This window comes from Petromyzon marinus, chromosome 33 (assembly GCF_048934315.1).
Source record: "Petromyzon marinus isolate PM22_M1 ecotype Great Lakes invasive population chromosome 33, UKy_Petmar_22M1.pri1.0, whole genome shotgun sequence".
Taxonomy (NCBI): Eukaryota; Metazoa; Chordata; class Hyperoartia; order Petromyzontiformes; family Petromyzontidae; genus Petromyzon; species Petromyzon marinus.
In genome coordinates, this window is record NC_133699.1 from 5453987 (window position 1) to 5478220 (window position 24234).

General features: G+C 48.9%; 1 protein-coding gene and 1 long non-coding RNA gene across 2 annotated transcripts in view; one reads left to right on the forward strand and one right to left on the reverse strand.

Moving 5' to 3' along the window:
- LOC116948350 (uncharacterized) overlaps positions 1 to 16802 on the reverse strand; it is a 108681-nt gene extending 91879 nt beyond the window's left edge. The window contains exon 1 of the mRNA XM_032964951.2: positions 16668 to 16802. The gene's annotated coding sequence lies outside the window, so the exon portion shown is untranslated. The remainder of the gene's footprint in view (positions 1 to 16667) is intronic.
- Positions 16803 to 17003: 201 nt separating this feature from the next.
- Positions 17004 to 23692, forward strand: LOC142929720 (uncharacterized). The gene is made up of 3 exons (XR_012945877.1): positions 17004 to 17106; positions 19898 to 20284; positions 22017 to 23692. It is a non-coding gene; the product is annotated as an uncharacterized LOC142929720 (long non-coding RNA).
- The last annotated feature ends 542 nt before the right edge of the window (positions 23693 to 24234 follow it).

Below are 24234 nucleotides of genomic sequence, written 5' to 3' on the forward strand. Positions count from 1 at the left end.
CTGAGAATCTAATCTCGCAGGGAACCTGAATCTACCCGCGAGTGCCGCCACTCCGCCAACATCCCTTCCTTATCTATCGGTCATTCCGTCTCCCACCCTCAGCTGCCCGCCTCCCCGCTCTGTCTGTCTGTCTGTCTACCTGTCCGTTGTGTCTTCCTTCCCCAGGTGAGGCGACCTCCCTCTCGTCTCTTCCGCTACTCTTTACTCCCTCCGGCCTTCGCTCTTCCACCCCTCTGTTCGCCTACCTCCTTCCCGACTTTTCGCTCCCTTCGTGCCCTCCAACAAGTCCAAAGCTTTGTAGTGTTGCTGGGCATGCTCCCGTGGGCTCGGCTATCAAAGTGCGCAGGCGGTGCAACTGCAACGGGGCACACGGGCCGAATGGGCTCAAACGCCAGGCAACGTAATAGGGAAAATTGACGGGGCAGCGGGAGTGGGGTGGGGTGGAATAGGGGGGCGGGGGGGGAGCATCATTTCATTACCTGCGCCAGGGCGCATGCCAAACACGCTACGCCACTGGGCAGGTCGCTACCAGCACGTGTTGTGTGCACGCACGGAGCGTTCGGATTGCCGGCTGGTTCTTTCCGGACGACCTCGAGAACGAAATCAGCCTCCGCGCATCACGAGAGAACTGCTCGCGCGCGCGCGGCGACTGCAAAAAAGCAAGAAAAAAAATCCAAGCGCGTTCGCAAAAGAGTTCAAGTCCTCGCTAATAAATACAAAAAAAAACCCGGCGGCTTCAAAGTCACCTTGTTCACAGCGGTGCGCGTGCGTGCGCGTGTGTGCGTGCGTGTGTGCGTGCACACGCATGTATATTTTTAAGTCTTTTTCAGGCTACAGGGGGATCTTTTGTATATTTTTGGTGAGGGAGCCGGGGGCAGAACAGTGGCATCTTGCTCGATATTTTCCAGTCTCCCGGGGTTTTATTTCAAAGTCTGAGGCTTGAACTTGCCAGCGGTGAATTGGTCTCTCTCCGTGTGTGTGTGTCTCTCTCTCTCTCCTCCCCGCCGGGAATGCTGAAACTGACACAAGTGGCCGGCTCGATGATTATGAGAGTCTTGCGAAAGAAAAGAAAGGCAGCCAGGGAGGGGCAAAGTTCAACCCGAGCCTGACAGAGGTGAGGGAACGCTGCTGCTCACAGACCATCCAGTCCCCCCCCCCCCCCTACGGAATTAAACAAATCAATTGGAGCGTCCTTTATTTGATCAGGAGAGAGAACCCATTGAGATTCATGAGCTCGGACGCAATGGAGACCGAGGTAAAGGCGCAGCCCCGCAACTGCTTATTCACACCAGTGCTGGCAATACGCCAGCCCCCCCCCCCCCCGCCTACTACTCTAGGTATTTGGCCTACTCTTCCATCTAGGAATAGGTGGGAGTACCCACACGATACCCCAATGCATGACGACCTGTCGATCAACTGCACTTGTGCCCATTTAAACTGCCGGGTGGATTGAGGCGAGGTGGCTTTTAAGAAACTTGGACCATTGTTTCAGCTGCCACGCCAGGAGATAGGATCGAACCGACGACCTCTGGATTGCAAGCCCAGTGGCATAACCGTTACACCTCTGTGGAAAAAAAAATCCATGGATAAGTATTCGCGACGGGTTTATAATTTTTCGTAATGTGGTTTCTGGTATATATTCCCCCCCCCCCCACGTTGATGATTCACGCTTTGGCAGGAGAGCACGCAAGAGTCCAGCGACTGGGGGAGCAACGTCCCACGGGAGGCGAATGAGGAGGGGGGGGTAGGCGAGTTCGTTGCATCACCCCGAGAGTTATTTAAACAAAGTTGCTTCAATGTTTTTTTTTGTTTGACAATACCGCACCGTGTCACCGCTTCCTTCCACCCACCCCCCTCCCCAAGAGCGAGCGAGCGCCGTTTAAATTCCCAAATCCTCTCCCTCGTCTCCCTTGGGCGGGAGAGGAGGTGGGGCGGGATGACTGTAAGGAAATCCAGTTTCTGTTCCTTTCTGGGTCATTCCGAGGAGCGAGTGCTCCGGCTTGCCGAGACCTGTGCCGCTCCGAGCACCTCCCCCGCCCCCTCCGCTGCACACCACCGCTCGTGGCGGAGCGGTCGCGCGCGCGCGCGCGCGTACTGCGGTGCCGGCGTGCTGCGCTTGCGTGCTCCATCTGTCCCGAAGGCAGCAGTAGGCGGGCAGCGCCGAGGGTTTGAACGCGTGGTGCGCGATCGTTGGCGGGGAGCGGTGACAGCGGTTAGCGCGCTGCCCTACGAACCCGGCCGCCCGAGTTCAATTCCCGGCCGGGCGCACATCAGTGGCGATTACCCGAACAGCCCCTACCCGTTGAGGGCATGCCGATCGTTGGCGCCGGGGAGACAAAGGCGGCCGGGCATGGTGCTGGCCCACACACCCCCTCGTGCGTAAGCGTCGACCTTCGTAGTTGCCCGCCAACGGCGCTCCCCACCCTCTTCCAAAAGCCTGTGAAGGCTATACAAGGGATCTTTGTCTTTGTGTGTAGCGCGCGATTGGCTTTATCTCACTGTATATCCTGTGCTGCCAGTATGAGCACCCTTACGAGTCAGTGCATGAACACATCAACAAACGTCGGGCGGCGCAAATGAAACTAAACCCGTGCGGTTATTTGCGAGGCCGGCGACCTCGGCTACAAGGTCACCCCCCCCACTCCCCATCGGGGTCGCAGGTTCCAGACAGAATCCCGCACACGGGGGGATGGGGGTAATGACTTAACCGGAGCGGCGATCCAAGAGCGTGGCCCCACTTTCTGAGCAGTTGTTTGAACCGTCGTGCCGACACACTGCGCCAAGTTTTTTTTTTTTTAAAAGTGTATTTTATTTTACTCACTGGATGCGATATTCATCGTGTAAATGTTATGACTGCGGTCGACGCCGACCGAAGTGAAAAAAAGGATCTTGATGGAACGTGAACGTGTACTGCATCAATGATTAAATTGTGCGTGTGTGCATACGTGTCATGACGTGTTAGCTGTGTGTCAACTGGCACCCCGGACGACTTTGCAAATGAGATGTGTTCATCTCAAGGGGGGTGGGGGGGGGGTCAAATATTTCATAGAAACGTTAAATACATATTTGTTCAAATAGTGCTATCAACGCGGTGTCATTAGGCAAAATCATTCATTTGGAAATCTTGCAGCAGAGTGTGCTCCCCGTGTGTGTCGGAGAACGGGCCGGCAGACGACATCCTCTCAACACTTCAGATAAATCTCTCAAATGCCAATGTGTATCCTTTGTACAGTAGGGCCAACACTTTCCCACACTCTCCTATGAGATTGTCTATCAAATGACCTTCAAAACGATATGTATAATTATTTGAGCTGGAATATGCTGAATTAAACGCAAACCCATTTTTTGTGGAGGGGGGGGGGGGGATTTCGTGACTGTTATTGGCCATCAATTTGCCGCAATTGAGAATCCGGTTTAATCACAGGGGGAATAGAACCCAGACTCATAATCCTGGGTCTCAACTTTGCTGCCTTGGCACCATGTACTCTGACTTACCATGCCACTATGATTACCCTAAAACAATTTCATCTGAGCTCCTCCACTTTACAATAGCCTGGCTTCTCCATGCCAATGTTTAGGGCATCATTTCAGCTGGGTCTGTCTGGGTCATCGAAGCAGAAAACGTGTTTGTGCCCGGCACACCACATCCAGGACACTTCTCGTTATGGCTATGGATACTAGTCACGCGCCACATGCTCCAGTCCACCAGCAGCAACCGGAATAATATTCAGTGAGACGAAGCCCTGCCAATGTCACGCAAGAAGCCCCGAAGGGCCTGGCTTATTTTCTCTGAAAAAGTGAAAAACTCTCCGGCCCATTCCTCCACATTAAAGCGCGGCGTTAAAAAAATAAAAAAAAACCCTTCCAACAATGGCGCGTGTGTCCAAAACGAGTAATTTGTGCCGAGCGGCAAGCCAATGAATCGGCTGACTTTATTTATTTAACTCGGTCTCTCTTTTTTACACTACGTAAATGTAAGCACAGCTTCAACTCGACCGGTTCTAAATCTAGGGCCCCCGCGACTAATCAAATGCAGCAGAATCAATTTCAGAGGAGGACCATTTTTGCCCGCACAGTGCTTGAAACGCAATCTTCATTCGCCCCCCCACCCCCCCAAACTATAAACTAAAAAAGAAAAGCCACACTTTGCACAGCAGCCGTACAGTGCTTCTAGCAGCGAGAAAAACCTGGTTCAAACAAAGCGTGTTTGCTTTCAACATTCGCCCGAGTGTGCTGTGTGCATTTTTGTGCGTATTTACTAGCAACGCAAGAGAGCCGTTCTCCTCCCCTTCAGTCTTCCCGTGCTGTGTTTTTCAAATCCATCAGCCGAACGACGGGGCTCGAAATTACTTTTCACTCCTTGGAACCCGCAACGACGCTGTTGTTGCTGCTGCTGACATGGCTGCAATGGCGCGGGAGCGCCGGACTTACAATCCGGAGGTCGACGGTTCGATTCTATCTCCGGGCGTGGCAGTTGAAACGAGGGGGGGGGGCAAAATTCAAAAAATCTCCCCCCCCGGCCACCCCCATTCGCTGTCCATCCAAGCAGTATAAACGGGTACACCACAGTTCGTCCATCGGCAGGGCAGTTTACGTGAGGTCGGGCAAATTGTGGGGTACTCCAACCGCTTACAAGAGACGCCTGGCCTTCGTGGAAGAGGAGGCCAATTGCCCTCTAGAGCAGCGGTTCCCAACCCGTGGTCGAATGGGCACCGGTAGTCCGTGGAACTATTGCCGATAAGATTTATTTCACAATTTTTGTTTCTGGGCGGTGGTGGCGCACGCCTGTGATGCAGGGTTGGTGGATCACATGGATGTGCAACTCCCTTCCCGTGGGCGTCAATGAGGTGCCATACCCTAGCTCCCGAGGTGGTACAGCAGAGTGTGGACTGATATCATCTGCCTCCTCTGTATGGGATAGTGTTGTCCCCTCGCATGTGTGGGTTTTCTCCGAGCTACTTCAGTTTCCTCTCGCATGTATAAACACTGACGAATAAGCTTAGAGCATCTTAATCTATAGAGAACCACAGAGCTTGGGCAATTGTTGTCACCGGCTCACCACCTAGCCATCCGCCAGCTTGTCTGTGGTGAGATGCAATTTGCACGAACGACGCAATCTAAAACACCTTTATGTCACTGCATGGCAGTCAGCATTTAGTTTTTGCGTTGACAACGGTCATACGTTACTCATTGGTTTTTTCGGTAAAGTAACGTATGTAGAAATACCATAAAATTATATTAAAATAAATCAATCACGACGTTTCGACCGCAACACAAGCGATCTTCATCAGGTGTAAAAAACAAACAGCGAGGGAGCATATAGGGCGACACCAACGCAACACATAGAGAGCGCCAAACTGCACGGAGGTAAATACAACAAGAAGATAAGAGACGAGAATTCAACAAACCTAAGAAAAAATTACGTGATGCAAAACCAGTCAGGCCAACAACACAGTTAGACACTTACCTGGCGGACCACGAATTTCAGAAGAGTGTTAAATTTCGTGTTCATCCTCTAGATTGAACATACCAGCATAACCAGTGTACCTCGTATATGTTCACTCTGTCTATGCTGGTATGTTCAATCCAGAGGATGAACACGAAATTTAGCACTCTTCTGAAATTCGTGGTCCGCCAGGCAAGTGTCTAACTGTGTTGTTGGCCTGACTCGTTTTGCATCACGTAATTTTTTCTTAGGTTTGTTGAATTCTCGTCTCTCATCTTCGTGTTGTATTTACCTCCGTGTAAGTCTAACACTCTCTATGTGTTGCGTTGGTGTCGCCCTATGTGTTCCCTCGCTATTTGTTTTTTACACCTGATGAAGATCGCTTGTGTTGCGGTCGAAACGTCGTGATTGATTTATTTTAATATAATTCTAGGGTATTTCTACATACGTGACTTTACCGAAAAAAACAATGAGTAATTTATGCAGTCACGAAAGCTTTAATTCTTTATTAACGGTTATAAAGTTGGGAAAAGTTGGCAACTGCTGGACTAGCGGGGCCCTCCAGAGCTCCCTCTAGCGGAGGCCATCCCCCCAGCAGCGGCATGAGAAACCGCGGGGTTGCCACCTTTGCTTTAAACAGAGGTCTGCAAAAACCCGTTCGCCACCACCATCAACCGATCGCTCGGTAAACAGGAGCAGATCTGGGCAGAATAAGCGGAGCCGCCGCCGCCGCTACGATGAGCCCAAAACCGCAGTGCATGCGACTTTCACAGGAAACTACATCCTACGTCTTGAACTGGAAATGGCCCTGCAGGCAGGAGACAGAAGCAGGGGGGGCGGTGGTGGTGGGGGGGAATGGTGGGTGGTGGGGGAGATGAGAGGAGGAGGACAAGGAGGAGGCGGAGGGGGAGAAGAAGCTTTTGGACAGTCTGGAAGGATTGCGAAGAGGAGGCAGCAGGCAGGAAACAAATTAATCCACCTTTGGTCTTTTTTTCAAAGTCCCCCGTGTGTCCACGTGTGGAATGCAGCAGAGTCAACATCGGCTGTTGCCGCTGTTACATTATTCCGGCGGGTTGTCGTTTCAAATTAGCACGTGCTGGGTCTCAGGTGGCGTGGAAAGTTAACGACAAAGCCACGATAAATTATTCTCCACTCCCTCCAGAGGGGGCGCCTTGCGCCTTGCGCTACCGCCGAGCGCACCACGAGGCCTCGGCAAGGTAAAAGGTAAAAACAACGAGCCTACCTTTACCCTACCTTTTGCATTACCACAGTACAATCACTCTACCCAACCTTTTACCCTTCAGCAGGTAAGGTAAAAGGTTCAAAGCAACGAGCCTACCTTTACCCTACCTTTTACCCTTACCCCATACAAATTACAGGGTAATTACTGGGGTACTACACATGAAAAAGGTTTATAACAGATAAATGCTAGGTAGAGCGCTTTATTCATATAGAATACTCTCAATGATTCCAATTTTACACGCTTTCTTTTAACTCACTCTGTCTGTTGTTGTCGTTGTTGTTGTATCCTCAAATCTTGTAACTCAATTTTAAGCCACTTCCCAAAGTGGTTTCGACTGCAAACTTGGTATACTTATGTCATACTGATGACAATACTATATTCTATCATTAAAAATAAAAGAAAAAAATATTTTTAAACATTATTTTACATGTTATGTTTCGGCTTGGGTCTAATTGTCCACTGTCAACTGATGTTGGCTTAATTGACCACGGTCCCTTTACGTTATGGCAAGCTTCGGGGCCACTTCCTGGAGTCGTGGACTCGTGGAGTTCTGCCATTACTAGTAGGGTACATTTCATTAAAGCGTGTTTTTTAAACAGTTTTGTTTAAAATAGTACTTATTAAATGGTAGGCCACGGACTGCGCCACGGAGCTTTTAGCGGTAAACAAGGCACCGTATTTACCGGGTAATACTTCGAGCTACCTTTACCCTACCCTTTACCTTACCCCTTGGCATGTCGACACCTTTACCTTTTACCTTTACCCTTTTACCCGGTAAAAAAGGTAAATTACCTTACCTTGCCGAGGCCTACGCGCCACGTCTGAGCGGAGCCATCGTCACACGGTCAAACGAGGAGAGAGGATCGAGCCATAAATGTCCACCTGTAAATTCAAACGTAATGGAGGCCTAGGACTCTGGCTGATGAGAAGAGTCCAGGTTTTGTGCATTAAAATACAGGGCGGCCCAAATGTCAGGACGACTGCTCGTGTTGCGATCGAAACGTCGTAGTTTTTTTGGTATATTTCTTTGAACCTATCTACGTGACTTTACCGAAAGACCCCCCAAAAAATATGAATTCCTGCAGTCACGAAAGCTTTAAGTCAAGATTTAATATATTTATTTGAACAAATCACATAGGGTTATTTTATACATTTTGGAAAATGTTCGAACCGACTTCCATTCACATTAATGCATGAATTATCTTACATTTTACCTTAATTCATTCACGGTTCTTGGTCGAGTTTTAAACGACGGATTTGAGGTGACCCCCACGGGAAGACGAGAAAAATAGATATTAATGATAATAGATAAAATATTAACCTGATGAATAAACAATCCCAGCGTTAAAACAAATTAAACAACCCTACGTGCCCTGACTTTTGGGCCACCTTGTGTATGGAGCGCGACAGCACATATGAACGCATAGCAAACATAGCAGAGTTGCAGACAGAATTTAAATACGCTCAGAGAAATGTAGGCGATTACGCAGATCTTATTTACAAATGGATAAAATTAATTCGTATTACGCACGGGGGGGCGGTGTGGAGCTGCCCCACGGGGCTGGCAGAAAGATTCGCAATCCAGAGACCGCCGGCAGTAGAAAACAAATGGAGCTCATCTGCCGGCAGTGGTGTGAGCGAGCAATTTGCACGGCTGTGCCTTTACCACATATTTGGCTTGGTGCTCTGAAAGCAATGTGCGGGGTGTGGGGGAGGCGTCGCGGTCTTCCCCACGTCGGAATATGAACCGATGACCCGAGTTACATTTCCAGCCGTCGCTACCCTGAGTGGCGGAGTAATCTCTTGTCCTGTGCGGCGACACGACCCCCCCCCCTCGCCTCTCTTTCAATTTGTTTTGGTACCACGCGACCATGTTACGGCAAAACAATACACATCGATGGGATGGGGCTCACGCAGGGTGTGGAGAACATGCAGAGGTCAATGAAATCATTCGAACTGTTCGGCAAATCAAATGGGCTCGGGCAGGACATGTTGCTGGAAGGGATAATGGCCCGTGATCAAGAATAGTGATAGATCAAGAATAGCGGCGGCCAAGGAAGGTGACGCATCTGGGAGCACGACCGGCAGGGAGACGGAGTGATGAAATCAGCTCGCGTGGAGGAGCTAAGTGGATTATTACATAGTAGGAGCACGAGAGATGGTGACGGCTTGGGGTGGTTTTCATCAGGCAATGGGTTGACAATTGCTACTGCTGGTGATATACAGTGAGGGAAGAAGTATTTGATCCCCTGCTGATTTTGTACGTTTGCCCACTGACAAAGAAATGATCAGTCTATAATTTTAATGGTAGGTTTATTTGAACAGTGAGAGACAGAATAACAACAACAAAAATCCAGAAAAACGCATGTCAAAAATGTTATAAATTGATTTGCATTTTAATGAGGGAAAGAAGTATTTGACCCCCTCTCAATCAGGAAGATTTCTGGCTCCCAGGTGTCTTTTATACAGGTAACGAGCTGAGATTAGGAGCACACTCTTAAAGGGAGTGCTCCTAATCTCAGCTTGTTACTTGTATAAAAGACACCTGTCCACAGAAGCAATCAATCAATCAGATTCCAAACTCTCCACCATGGCCAAGACCAAAGAGCTCTCCAAGGATGTCAGGGACAAGAGTGTAGACCTACACAAGGCTGGAATGGGCTACAAGACCATTGCCAAGCAGCTTGGTGAGAAGGTGACAACAGTTGGTGCGATTATTCGCAAATGAAAGAAACACAAAAGAACTGTCAATCTCCCTCGGGCCTGGGGCTCCATGCGAAATCTCACCTCGTAGAGTTGCAATGATCATGAGAACGGTGAGGAATCAGCCCAGAACTACACCGGAGGATCTTGTCAATGATCTCAAGGCAGCTGGGACCATAGTCACCAAGAAAAAATTGGTAACACTACGCCGTGAAGGACTGAAATCCTGCAGCGCCCGCAAGGTGCCCCAGCTCAAGAAAGCACATATACATGCCCGTCTGAAGTTTGCCAATGAACATCTGAATGATTCAGAGGACAACTGGGTGAAAGTGTTGTGGTCAGATGAGACCAAAATGGAGCTCTTTGGCATCAACTCAACTCGCCGTGTTTGGAGGAGGAGGAATACTGCCTATGACCCCAAGAACACCATCCCCACCGTCAAACATGGAGGTGGAAACATTATGCTTTGGGGGTGTTTTTCTGCTAAGGGGACAGGACAATTTCACCGCATCAAAGGGACGATGGACGGGGCCATGTACCGTCAAATCTTGGGTGAGAACCTCCTTCCCTCAGCCAGGGCATTGAAAATGGGTCGTGGATGGGTATTCCAGCATGACAATGACCCAAAACACACGGCCAAAGCAACAAAGGAGTGGCTCAAGAAGAAGCACATTAAGGTCCTGGAGTGGCCTAGCCAGTCTCCAGACCTTAATCCCATAGAAAATCTGTGGAGGGAGCTGAAGGTTCGAGTTGCCAAACATCAGCCTCGAAACCTTAATGACTTGGAGAAGATCTGCAAAGATCAGTGGGACAAAATCCCTCCTGAGATGTGTGCAAACCTGGTGGCCAACTACAAGAAACGTCTGACCTCTGTGATTGCCAACAAGGGTTTTGCCACCAAGTACTAAGTCATGTTTTGCAGAGGGGTCAAATACTTATTTCCCTCATTAAAATGCAAATCAATTTATAACAATTTTGACATGCGTTTTTCTGGATTTTGTTGTTGTTATTCTGTCTCTCACTGTTCAAATAACCCTACCATTAAAATTATAGACTGATCATTTATTTGTCAGTGGGCAAACGTACAAAATCAGCAGGGGATCAAATACTTTTCTCCCTCACTGTATGTATTTGAGTGTCTCCTCAATTATACGTAAACATCACGTACATCAAACATTTTCCAGCCCATAATTCAAATGACTCCTTTCGACCACCGTTCTTCGCTCATGAGAACTCAAGTACTGAATCTGTGAAACGTTCGGAGGCAGTCAGGATTTACGGTAATTCCCTCGTTCTTATCGCGAGTCGAGTCACACAACAAACAACCTGGAGGCTGATTAAACAGCAGTAAACAACCCACTGATCAAACACGGGACCCCCCCGGTCCGGATGACTTGGGAGCCACACAAAACATTGGCCATAAAACCCAAACACGCATGAAGTCATGCTGCAGCCCATGCTGTTGGCAAGGCAACAAAGCCCGTTCGGCCCTACGCCAGGCTTGACAGAGAGATTATCGCTCCCCTCCCCACCCCCCCTAACTGGATGTGCGGTTAAGGTGGAGCCCGGGCTGAACGTGGAAACGGATCACGTGCCTCATCGTAACGGATAAGGGGCCGTCCATAAATGACGTCACGCGATTTTGGACGATTTTTGACCCACCCTCGTCACACGGCGTCACAAAAAGTCAGACCCCCCCCCTCAAATATGACGTCACAAAGCTATGCCCCACCCAATTTTTTTTACTTGCTTCAAATCGCTTTAAACTATTGTCATTGTAGTGCGTATTTAATGTGTCGCTGCAGTCTGATGTTGTTGGATATTTTTTTTATTAAAAATTCTATTTAATTAAGTAGAACGTGTTGACTATATTTATTTAAAGTTGCGCATTGTGATGTGACGTCACATGTCTCAACGCCCCCCCCCCCTTTTCACACATCGTCACAAATGTCTGACCCACCCCCCTTAGGTGCGTGACGTCATTTATGGACGGTCCCTTATGCCTAATCGTGTGCCAGTATATGTCATAAGCCCGATCACGTAATTGCATAATTGTATACCCACCGTGTCAATTTGCTTAACCATGATGCTTAATCACATGCCCGGCTTATCATTGCCCAACTCGCCTATAGCCCGCCCAACGACGCGTGGATATCGGAGTTTTTCTGAAATATTCAATCGAAAATAATGACCCGCTCATGATTATTAATGAGGGGGTGCGGGCGGGGTCCACATGAGTGACGTCATCAGCTCATGATTATTGATGAGGGGGGGGGAGCTCCATGTGCAGTGACGTCATCCGCTCATTATTAATTAGGGGGGTGGTTGCCCCATGTGGAGTGACGTCACCCGCTCATGATTATTAATGAGGGGTGCGGCATGTGGAGTGACGTTTCGCGCGGGACACACACACACATTCTTGGCTTATTATATTAGTAATGACGATGCCTAATTATATACAGGAGGTGTCAAGATATTCAAACACCAAATAGACACCTATTACAAGGAATCACGTCTGTATTAACCACACATTTGCGATAAAACATGCAAACATGCTTTGAAAAATGTATGCCCCGTCCTTGAAGCTGATTGGCCTACACCAGACAGGCTTTCCGATTGGCCTACAACCTCAAAAAACCGCAGGTTTTATTGAACTAACTTAGCAGTCTGGTACTGTACCTTTCAATTGCAAACGAAGGTAATGTTCCACACAAGCTGGCAGTGTTTGCTAAACAGTCTAGTACAAATGCACTGATCTATGGAGCAAAGTAAAACAAAACCCCACATCCAAAATGTGCTAAACGCACACTGGCACTTTGCAAGGGTCACCTCCAAAGCTCATGTTGACAAATTCCAAAATTCTTATGGAAGGGGTCAAACGTAAAGGGACGCTACGGTGACGAGATGTTAACTACCTCACTTGCTGTACGGGAGGTCGTGGGTTCAATAGCAACCCCGACGCCTATATATTTGGAGTTTGCATGTTTTCTCTCCGGGTTGGTCATTTGGATTTTTCTCCTGGTCGTCCGCTTTTTTTCCTCCACATTTAGCAACATGCGTTTAAAAGGACGTGACTGCAATGAGAAACTACTTCGTTGAGCTATCGTTTGTGGCCAGGTCGCTTCTGAAAAAAAGAGATATATCGCTCAGTGGGCCTTACCTAGTACAATAAAACATATTTTTAGTTTAGTTTATAGATCGTAAGGGAGGGGGTCCCAAAATTTCAAGCTTTTAAAAATACAACAAGGCGGTCCAATAACAACACAAATATTCAACGTATTCTCTACCCCCATTATCCCATCACCACTGCAACCAGCTACTGTTAACTTTCCACAAAGCGGCAGTCATTTTATTTTCCCCGCAAGAACGATGGGAGCAGAGTAAAACAGCAACCAGAGTAAAACAGCAACCAGGAATTGAACTGTCAGTCACATTTCAGACGTAAATCCATGATTGCGAAAAATTTCACGCAAAACAATGCGAGCTGGGCGGATCGAGAACCGTCAAGACACGTTGCCTCAACCACTGAAAACCCACTGGCGACGAACGGTGCAGTACGTACGTATGTTGAACTTCTTTCACATCGTACATAACCAAGCGTGCTAATCGGGGGTGCTGGCGAGGGACAATAAACTCAACACAAAAAGACGTTCTAAAAGAAACGCGTTTTCAAACTAGATTTAAACGTGCAAAGCTCCAGTGGCTTCCCAATATCGGAAGAGCGTTCCAGACGGCCGCAGAAGCGCATCATGAAGTCGCGCGCGATGCGGTGACCGTCTTCGTTCGACGGACAGCCAAAAGTAACGCGCGACGACGATGGGAATGGACGGACGAGCAAGATGGGTGTGGAAGATGAGAGACGTGGTTGCGAGCACGTGACCTGTCAATGGCAGGCATGCGGTGTGTTGTTACGACTGAGTTCGCTCGTAATTTAAAGGTTGTACAGATGGCCGCGCCCCCCCTCGTTTGTTGTTTGTTTCTGAGCTGGCTCGGCCAGAACTGGGTAAGGACATCGACCAACTTTCGACCCGGGCAACCTAAGAAGAAGAGCACAGACTCAAGACGTTTCTTGACTTATCGCTATAACGACAATGAAATATACTTAAGAACGCGCAAGTTAAAGCAAAACGAAATATCAAACATACAATTAATGAGAAGAACTGAAATATTATATTTAAACTTAAAATCTTATCAACGATTCCCATGCTGGTGCGCTTAGTCTGCCGGCTCTGACTCGGAACGGCCCCATTGAAATACAACTGTAACAAGATCAAGGGACATGATGTTACAACGAGTTTCGCGACTGCAAAGCCAGCTGTTCAGCCTTATCAGCGCCGGCTATCTCTGGCGTCAAATCACACGCCCAAGGAATTTTCTAAAGACACCTCAGTGCTGCATAGAGGCCACCCATGCAGGTAGACTCCACATCACGGCTGTCTATTGTCTCGCGTGAAGTGTGCCGTCTGTGTTACATATACGCGTGTATAGAGTTAGTTGTCTGTTCACCCTGACTTTGATGGCGCTCAGAAGATAAGCAAGGCTGAGCCTGGTTCCTGCTTGGAAAGGAGCTTGCCTTGGAATGCCAGGTGTTGTAGGTGTGGAGGATGCCAGTAGATGGCAGCACAGCAAATGAATCTTTGATCTGTCTGAGCTTTGAGCGTTGTCTCCTCGTATGTGCGGATTTTCTCCGGGCACTTTGGTTTCCTCCCACAGTTCAAAGTCGTTTTTCCCCCCTCTACATTTAGGAACATGCGCTTAGAGTATTTGACTGCTATAAATGTTCACATGATAAGCCACGTCCTTGAGCTATCATTTGTGGCCAGGTCGCTTCAGTGGGCCTTAACTGGTAAAATAAAAATAAACGTTTATTAGTAGTTTAAAGTCACGAATGGAATGGGCCAAAACATCCTCACTCAGGGCCCTCCTGAACAAGTTTTGAGAATCAGTGATGGCTTTCCTGGGTAATTACTATACTGTGAAGGGCATCATTATAATCATTCTCAGTGGTGGAATACAACGGTAAACCATATTCTGTGAGTGGTGTAAATGCCACATTACCAAACATGTGCACTGTTCCGAGAGGTTTCTATTCCTATGCTACGATGTTTACGCAGAGGGGAAGCGACGGGAGTGAACGTGAGCGGCTGCTGCATGATCAGGGGGTACCGTGGTGGCGAAATGTTAACTATCTCGCCGGGTATGCAGGAGGTCGTGGGTTTGATCCCGACCCTGACGCCTTCATATTTGAAGTTTGCATGTCTCTTTTCCTACGATCACGTGGATTTTTCTCCAGGTCCTCTGGGGTTTCCCTCCGCATGTAGAAACATGCATTTAGAGTATTTGGCTGCTCTATATTTCCACGTGATGATAAGCCACTTGGTTGAGCTTTCATCTGTGGCCAGGTCGCTTCTGAAAAGGAGCTATATAGTTCAGTAGTAAAATAGAAAGTTTAGTTTAGGTTTCCCAGCTGGACTCCATCATTTTCATTTTGACCACTGATAATTGCCATGATACGACTCTCGCTAAAGATACTTCATACATTTAGCAGTACTCGCCTCCAATGGATATTTGGGGTGAGTGGTGTAAATGGCACATTGCCATCGCAGGGCCCAATAATACTCTTCACTAACTAGTGCGCAGTCACATTTGCACATGGTGGCACGTCGAGCAGGCAACACTCAACTAGTCATTGTACAGAGGGCTGGTGTCCGTTGATCGTTTTGGACGATGACCTGCATTCAAACTCAAGCTTTTCCGAGTCACATTGGACGGAGGGGGAACTTGAGCCATTGACCTGGCCCTTGGGCAGAGGAACTTTGTGAGAAGAGGCCATCAGACGAGAGAAAAAAACCACGTAATTTGCCTCTTCTGTAAAGTGACACAAAAGCTGATGGATAGCTTCTCTGCCGGTTTAGTCGTGCATTGATCATGGCAACATCAGCTGGAGTGAGCTATCCGTCAGCTTTAACGACCTGGGGAAGCCTTCATCCACCAATGGATTGATTCTGGCTGGTGATCAATCCACTGCTGGATTAAAACGTCGCCGCACCGCTGACGGTTTTTTGCAACGCGCTAGCGTACTACACAAATAAGGGAAATGAAATGGGACAAACGTACAACACGGGGGTCACGACTAAACAACAAATGACTACAATTGCGAAATAAATCATCACGTCGGCCTAATGAACTCCGCAAGTGTTGCCTCGCTCTTTGGGAATTCGCTCTGTGCCAGACGCTGGCGCATTTAGCGCAGAGCCGTGTTCCAAGGAAAACATTACAGCAGACGTAAATAGATCCTGAATGTGCTCGTTCGGGGGGGGGTGTGTCGGTTTGCTTGTGTGGGTGGGGAGCGGTGGTGTGGGTGGGGAGCGGTGGTGTAGCGGTTAGCGCGATGCGCTATGAACCCGGCCACACGGGTTCGATTCCCGCTCACGGCCAACACCAGTGACGATAATCTGATACCGGTCCTGGGCCTCCCCTAGGTCGACTCAGCCTCAAATGAGTAGTGTAAACAACGCCACTAGTGAGACAAAGGCGGTCGGGCGTGGTGCTGGCCATCCACCACCTCGTGTGCCGTTCCGGCCTTCATACAGTGAGGGAAAAAAGGATTTGATCCCCTGCTGATTTTGTACGTTTGCCCACTGACAAAGAAATGATCAGTCTATAATTTTAATGGTAGGTTTATTTGAACAGTGAGAGACCGAATAACAACAACAAAACCCAGAAAAACGCATGTCAAAATTGATTTTCATTTTAATGAGGTAAATAAGTATTTGACCCCTCTGCAAAACATGACTTAGTACTTGGTGGCAAAACCCTTGTTGGCAATCACAGAGGTCAGACGTTTCTTGTAGTTGACCACCAGGTTTGCACACATCTCAGGAGGGATTTTGTCCCACTCCTCTTTGCAGATCTTCTCCAAGTCATTAAGGTTTCGAGGCTGACGTTTGGCAACTCGAACCTTCAGCTCCCTCCACAGATTTTCTATGGGATTAAGGTCTGGAGACTGGCTAGGCCACTCCAGGACCTTAATGTGCTTCTTCTTGAGCACACCCCCTGCACTCCTCCTGCACCCCCCCCCCCAACAAGAGACCTAACTAACACGCGCGGCCGAGTGGAGACGGAGCAACTGGGATGATCGATCGTCGCTCACGGAAAACCGAGATAGGGAAGACGCAGAACGTCTGGCAAGACGAAGCCCACAACGCGACTCCATGTCCACCCCGCCCGCCCGCCCGTGCGTGCGTGCAACCCGCAACAAATCAACAGACTTACCAGGCTGCTTTGGGAGTGGGGCAAGTGATTGCCGTTCGCGAGTAGCGCCCTTGAAGGCCGGTTACGGCGCGTGGCCAGCACCACGCCCGGCCGCCTTTGTCTCCGAAGTGGCAACGTTGCCCGAATGCGCCAGGTACTCGCTTGAGGCTGCGTCGACCTAAGGGACGGGCCCAGGACCGGTTCAGAGAAGCGGTGAGCGGGAGTGGAACCTCGTGAATCCGGGTTCGTAGCGCAGCGCGTTAACCGCTACACTACCGCTCCCCACCACCAACAACCCCAACAACGCTCTTACATCACCACCAACCTCACCTCGAGTGAAACTTGCATCTTCACCACGGAGCAGAAGTGGTGGACATCGCGAGACGACGTGGGGTTGGTCTTCTCATTTCAAACGACGGCACGAGCCACACGCGCTCCAAGACGCAGATAAGAAGCCCCTGTAAGAGAGTCAGCGTGCGTGTGTGTGTGTCAGTGTGTGTGAGAGCCAGTGTGTGTGTGTGTGTGAGTCGGTGTGTGTGTGTGAGTCAGTGTGTGTGTGTGAGAGTCAGTGTGTGTGTGTGTGTGAGTCGGTGTGTGTGAGTCAGTGTGTGTGTGTGAGGGTCATTGTGTGTATGTGTGAGTCAGTGTGTGTGTGTATGTGAGTCGGTGTATGTGTGTGAGGGTCAGTGCGTGTGTGTGTGAGTCGGCGTGTGTGTGTGTGAGTCGGTGTGTGTGTGTCAGTGTGTGTGAGTCAGTGTGTGTGTGAGGGTCAGTGTGTGTGTGAGGGTCAGTGTGTGTGAGTCAGTGTGTGTGAGTCAGTGTGTGTGTGTGAGTCAGTGTGTGTGTGTGAGGGTCAGCGTGTGTGTGAGGGTCAGTGTGTGCGTGTGAGAGTCAGTGTGTGTGTGTGAGTGTCAGTGTGTGTGTGTGAGAGTCAGCGTGTGTGAGAGTCAGCGTGTGTGAGTGTCAGTGTGTGTGTGAGGGTCAGTGTGTGTGTGTGAGGGTCAGTGTGTGTGTGTGAGAGTCAGCGTGTGTGTGTGAGGGTCAGCGTGTGTGTGTGAGGGTCAGCGTGTGTGTGTGAGTCAGTGTGTGTGTGTGAGTCGGTGTGTGTGCGTGAGGGTCAGTGTGTGTGTGAGAGAGTGTGTGTGAGTCGGTGTGTGTGTGTGAGGGTCAGTGTGTGTGTGAGAGTCAGTGTGTGTTTGAGGGTCAGTGTGTGTGTGTGTGAGTCCGTGTGTGTGTGCGAGGGTCAGTGTGTGTGTGAGCGTCAGTGTGTGTGTGAGTGTAAGTGTGTGAGAGTCAGTGTGTGTGAGTGTCAGTGTGTGTGTGAGAGTCAGTGTGTGTAAGGGTCAGTGTGTGTGTGTGAGAGAGTCAGTGTGTGTGTGTAAGGGTCAGTGTGTGTGTGAGAGGGTCAGTGTGTGTGAGAGTGTCAGTGTGTGTGTAAGGGTCAGTGTGTGTGTGAGAGGGTCAGTGTGTGTGTGTGTGTAAGGGTCAGTGTGTGTGTGAGAGAGTCAGTGTGTGTGTGTAAGGGTCAGTGTGTGTGTGTAAGGGTCAGTGTGTGTGTAAGGGTCAGTGTGTGTGTGTGAGAGAGTCAGTGTGTGTGTGTAAGGGTCAGTGTGTGTGTGTGTATAAGGGTCAGTGTGTGTGAGAGCCAGCGTGCGTGCTGTTTGCGAGCGTCTACCTAAGTAAAGCAGCACGGTACTTGCCCCATGTGGCTGTGTTCGGCTATTCGGGGGATCTCTGTTGTTTGCGCACGTGTTGCTGTTACTGCTGATACTGCGAAAACGATAAGTTTGTGCTTGGCTTCCTACTCCCGTTGCTGCTCGATAGTCGTGTTAAAATGATAACTTCGTAGTCGCTGCCGCTGCTACTGCTAAACCCGTAGACACTGGAAGAGAGAGAGCAAACAAAGAGACACAGCTGAGAGTGAGCCGGAGGAGGAGTGAGCCAGACGCAGCCAGACAGAAACGAGCTTCATTCATCTTTGTTGGGGCCGGACCAATCGTCGTGCCCGCACACGCATCATCAGCAGCCCCGGGGGGACGGAGTGCGGGGAGGTATATACGGTAATGGGGGGGAGGTATATACGGTAATGGGGGGAGGTATATACGGTAATGGGGGGGAGGTAAATACGGTAATGGGGGGGAGGTAAATACGGTAATGGGCGGGAGGTATATACGGTAATGGGGGGGAGGTAAATACGGTAATGGGGGGGAGGTAAATACGGTAATGGGCGGGAGGTATATACGGTAATGGGGGGGGAGGTAAATACGGTAATGGGGGGGAGGTATATACGGTAATGGGGGGGGAGGTATATACGGTAATGGGGGGGAGGTAAATACGGTAATGGGGGGGAGGTATATACGGTAATGGGGGAGGTATATACGGTAATGGGGGAGGTATATACGGTAATGGGGGGGAGGTAAATACGGTAATTGGGGGGTTGTTGAACATATACGTGCTAAGCAGTCTTTACTTATCGTTCATTTACAGTGCCGTTGTTGCTAACGCCTCTCCCAAGACGTCCTTTCACCACCCTACAACATTGTGTTCTTGTAACTTTCACCATCCTACAGGATTGTGTGGTTGTAACTTTCACCACCCTACACCATTGTGTTGTTGTAACTTTCACTATGCTACAGCATTGTGTTATTGTAACTTTCACCACCCTACACCATTGTGTTATTGTAACTTTCACCACCCTACACCAATGTGTTGTTGTAACTTTCACCATCCCACACCATTGTGTTGTTGTAACTTTCACCACCCTACACCATTGTGTTGTTGTAACTTTCACCACCCTACACCATTATGTTGTTGTAACTTTCACCACCCTACACCATTGTGTTGTTGTAACTTTCACCATCATACACCATTGTGTTATTGTAACTTTCACCACCCTACACCATTGTGTTGTTGTAACTTTCACCACCCTACACCATTGTGTTGTTGTAACTTTCACCACCCTACACCATTGTGTTGTTGTAACTTTCACCACCGTACAGCATTGTGTGGTTGTAACTTTCTGACCACCCGCCCCTACTGGACGTGTGTGAAAAAGAGCTGCATAGCTCTTCGGATTCCTCCAGTACAGATCAATATTCTGCTCCTGACATTTATAAATGCTTCTGGAAAAGGTCGGGCCGGTGGGGGTGGTGGTTCGTGGAGCTCCATTTAGCAGTTACGCGAGCAAGAAATTGCAGGGCTGCACCTTTAACCGTTTTCTTTGTTTTTCCTTTCAACTGCCTCTACCGGAGGCCACCGAGTCGATGGGCCCTTTTTCGACTTTGGGCAAGCGTCAACATGCAGTGGCTCAGCGACATCATCCATTGCTTGTGCTGCACCACGCTCCCGCATGCAGTGCTCCCCCCCGCCTTCGCCGAGCCGTGCTGGACCAACGTGGTGAAGTATGGTCAAACAACACCGCCCGCCCACCACCTCGTCCAGCAGTGCATTGACAAACGACGTTACGTGTTGTCGGGCGTGGAGGCACGCATTGCACGCCTGTGTTGCAGAACTTTGGAGGCAAGGGTTGGTGGATCACGCAGAGATGTGTGCGGCACGTCAAAGCCCGTTGGCCTGTGCGGCGGGCAGACGGCGGGACGGCCAGGGGGCATCGTCGAAACGCGTGTGCGGGATTTGAGGTTTGTATCCATTCCGTTACGTTTGCGTGGTGGGGGTTTCTCCGGGTCGATTTCCCCCCCCCCCCCCCCGCACGAAGCAAAATCACGAATTTAACTGCAATTGGAACAAACATCCCCGTGTAGCAGGGCCCTCCTACAATAGCCTTGCGACTCCCGTGCGACTTTCCTAGACACATTACACGAGAGTATTGTCATTATTAAGATACGTGAATGTTTGCTCTGTGGAAGGAAACCAAATTGGTATTATGATGACGATGATGATGCTGGCTGCGGTACTCAAATAGATTCGAGCCGGGAAACCACTGCTGCATCCACACGGAACAGACTCGGAACGAGTTCCCCAGTCGAGTTAGCTGGGACCAGTATACTGTGTCCACGTGCCATGCAGAGGTAAAGGCGCAACCCTGCAAATGTTTGTTCACGCCACCGCTGGCGGAAGGACCTCCTACCACACGAGCTCTTTCTAGCGGAGGGCCCGTGGGTCATTTTCGCCCATCCACCGTAAGCGTTGTTGGTTAACGATTCGATTGAAGAGCTATTACTATCAACGAATAGAAAGCCTCGATTCTTACGCACGCTCACGTGCACGCTGATTCATGCCATGCACCGTGAGTTAAATAGTCGACGTTAATCGTTCACAGCTTCAAGCCAATGGATCGGCTTGTATTCGACAAGAAGAGATGCACGCTTTCATTGGGAGACAAGGATTGTACCTGAGTCTCTACTGACACCTGCTGGCTCGAGTTCTTCACTTAGATCCGCTGATCAGCTGAGCTTCTGTTCCATTCTAGTCCAGTCTAGGATATCCATGTCTTGGAATCCTTTTTTCTGACCCAAGCCAAAGTGATTTCCAACTCAAGTGAACATTGCGATAGTGCTCACCTCCAATTTACAGCCCTGAGCCAGTGATGGGAATTCCACATTCCTATGGCGGGGGGAGATCATAGAGGACGACCTTTCACAATAAAGGGGTTTTGGGGTAGGTCGCGTAAATATCAATGTGTCGTTAACTCACCACCACCCGACACAGCCAATTAGTAAGGTTTACCACGTAAACAAAACGTGCCAATTACAAAACGTGCCAATTACTACTTCAGCACACTGGTGTGTTGGAGAGTAACCCCCCAACATTTACAATTCGAGTACATAGTTCCGATCTAGTTTTGAAAAAAAACCTTTATAGTGACTAATATGGGTCGCGAAAGCCTACTGCGTGTTAAAAGGACAACCATCGTTGGCTTCCCTGCAAAGTGGTACAGTTATTCATTTTAGTTACTGGGGGTGGTACTCGTTATTTTCTTAACTGAGGGCCGAATAGGTCTTTCACAAAGCCCTTTTGGCAGGAAACCAACTAATGAGCACACACACGCACCTGAGTCACTTCCGTCACTCTGGCAGAGGGACCCTCGTAGTGACAGAAGTGACGTGGTGCCGGCAAAGATGCTCGCGGTGACAGGCAGGTCAACGCCGTTTTCACTCCGTTTTCAAAGCGGCCGTTGGCCGCACGAAAGAAGCTCGCGGGCCATATCCAGCCCATGGACCATAGGTGCGGCCCTGCAATTACCTGTTCATGCCACTGTTGCCAGAAGTGCCTCTGCTTGTGTGAGACCTCGATGGATCGCCCCCCTGAGGCTATTTTCGCCTACTCTTCCGCACTGACCAGACGTCTTGGAAGAGTTAATTTCGGAAGTTTTTTTGTTTGTAAACTAAACTATTTTTTTTGTTTTACCAGGTAATGCCCACTGAGCTATATTGCTCTTTTTCAGAAGCGGCTTGGCCACAAATGATAGCCCAGTAAAGTGGCAGCAAAACACTCTAAACACGTGATGTTGAGTCTAAATGTGGAGGGAAAAACCGGAGGACCCGGAGAAAAATCCACGCGACCACGAGGAGAGAGAACACGCAAACTCCAAATAAACAGCAGGCGTCAGGGTCTGGATCGAACCCACAACCTCCTCCATACAGGCGAGGTAGTTAACATCTCGCCAGGTGGTGAGGACTCGAGAGACGAGGAATGTGTCTCATTTGCAAGCGTGACCTGGGTCATCAACCTGACAAAGGCAAAAACGAAGAACTTTAAGTACAGAAATTAAGAACATATAAATCAGAAGAAGAAAAAAAAACAACACACGAGATCTACATTACACGAATCGTTTCTTATTAAAATATTTCACCTGGAAAATCCATGGAGGTGGAACGCCTCTATTTGTAAGGGTGTCGATTGACACCCAGCAAGTGCATCCCGGTGCACGTACATGCAGCATCCATTACTTACACAGTGTGCATTTATACCGTGTGCATGACACGCAGAATAATTAAATTTTGCTTACCACTGGTTACTTTTTTACTAAAGTCAACTATTTGATTTACCAGATTAAGCCAACTGAGCCGATAGCTAAGGTTCAGAGGCAACCTGCGCACACACACGATAGATGATTGAAGTGGCTTTATATCTAAATGTGGAGGGCAAACCCTGGAGGAACAGGAGCACAATTCCACGCGGCCACCGGGGAGAGTGAGAGAGAGAGAGAGAGAAACGCGTGAACTCCAAATATACAATTACAGGCATCGTCAGGGTTCAGGGATCAGGGATCGAACCCACGAGCCCACTCCGTAAGGGAGACATCTCGCCACCGCGAACGTAGCTGAGCAGCAACAGACGCGCATGTTGCGCGTCGTGCGTGTGTGTTTTCAACTAAATATCGTAATAGTGGCACGTGTTATTGCGTCTCGTCTGGGAGATGGTTCCACGTTGAAATGTACGTGGTAGTCAACACACGCCATCAGGTCCACGATGTTGTAGCGAGGAACAATCAACCCAATTGTCTTGTTATCTGTGTGGCTAACAGACTTCGCTTGTGGGTCGTGTGTTTTGCTGTAGGAGTGATTTTTTTTTATTTTTATACCAAACGCGTTTCAGATAATGGTTAGAAGAGACGGGCAATTTCAAGGCAACACCCAATTTTCCGATTCATTGTCTCGCGTGTTTTCCAGCTGAACGTGTTTGTCACACGCAATGAAGCCAGAATTGCTTACTCTAAGCAATGCAGTATATCGATGATGATGATGATGTTGATCATTATAACGTCATCATTTGTCAAGGAATATCTCAATAAGTCTCGAGAATATATTTTTTTTACAAATAATTCTGAACATTTGATTTTGGCGATAAACAACAACAACAACAAACGGAATAAACATACGGAGGTTTTTGCCGGTGGCTATGCACGCAGCTTGTGACAACAACACAACAACACAACACAACAAACCCTTCATCGCGTTGATGTAAATATCCAGGAACAATTTTCTGCTATGATTTGCCCGAATGGCAGTCTGTTATCGATATTTTTCTCCTGTTACAAGGCATTGTTAATTGTGAATGTGGTGAGTTTGTTTTACCTTCATCAATTCGGAGCCTCCGCCCGAGTGTTCTTGAAACGACTCCATCCGCGTCGCGTTAACATTGCTGTGCCCAATTACACCAGCAGATGGTAACAGTGGAACACTGATGGTCGAGGAAAGCCCTCTCACTTTCGTCCAAAGCACCACAGGACAGCATACCTGTCAACTCGTACGGTTTACCCCGTATTCTTGTAAAGGGAAATTGAGTTTCCAGGTCAATACGGAGTACAGCCGTTTCAATACGGGCAAAGAAATGTGTTTGTTGTCTATTTGTTTGTGTTTTCCCCTCGCGATGGGACTTTGTAGTATGAACGTTTACATTTATAAGAGCACGGGGCGACCAATACGATCTGAATTGGTCTGTAATAAGATAGGGCACTGATAAGGGGTTGACAGGTATGGAACAGACTCACTGCAACCTGTGGGTTCATCCGAGCCTCAAACCCGCACGTCTCTAAGCAGAGCCTCAAAGAGACAGGCATCGAACCCATCTACCTTAACATCTGAACCGATGTCCCAAGGAGGCATTGTTGGTTTGTGTTGAATTT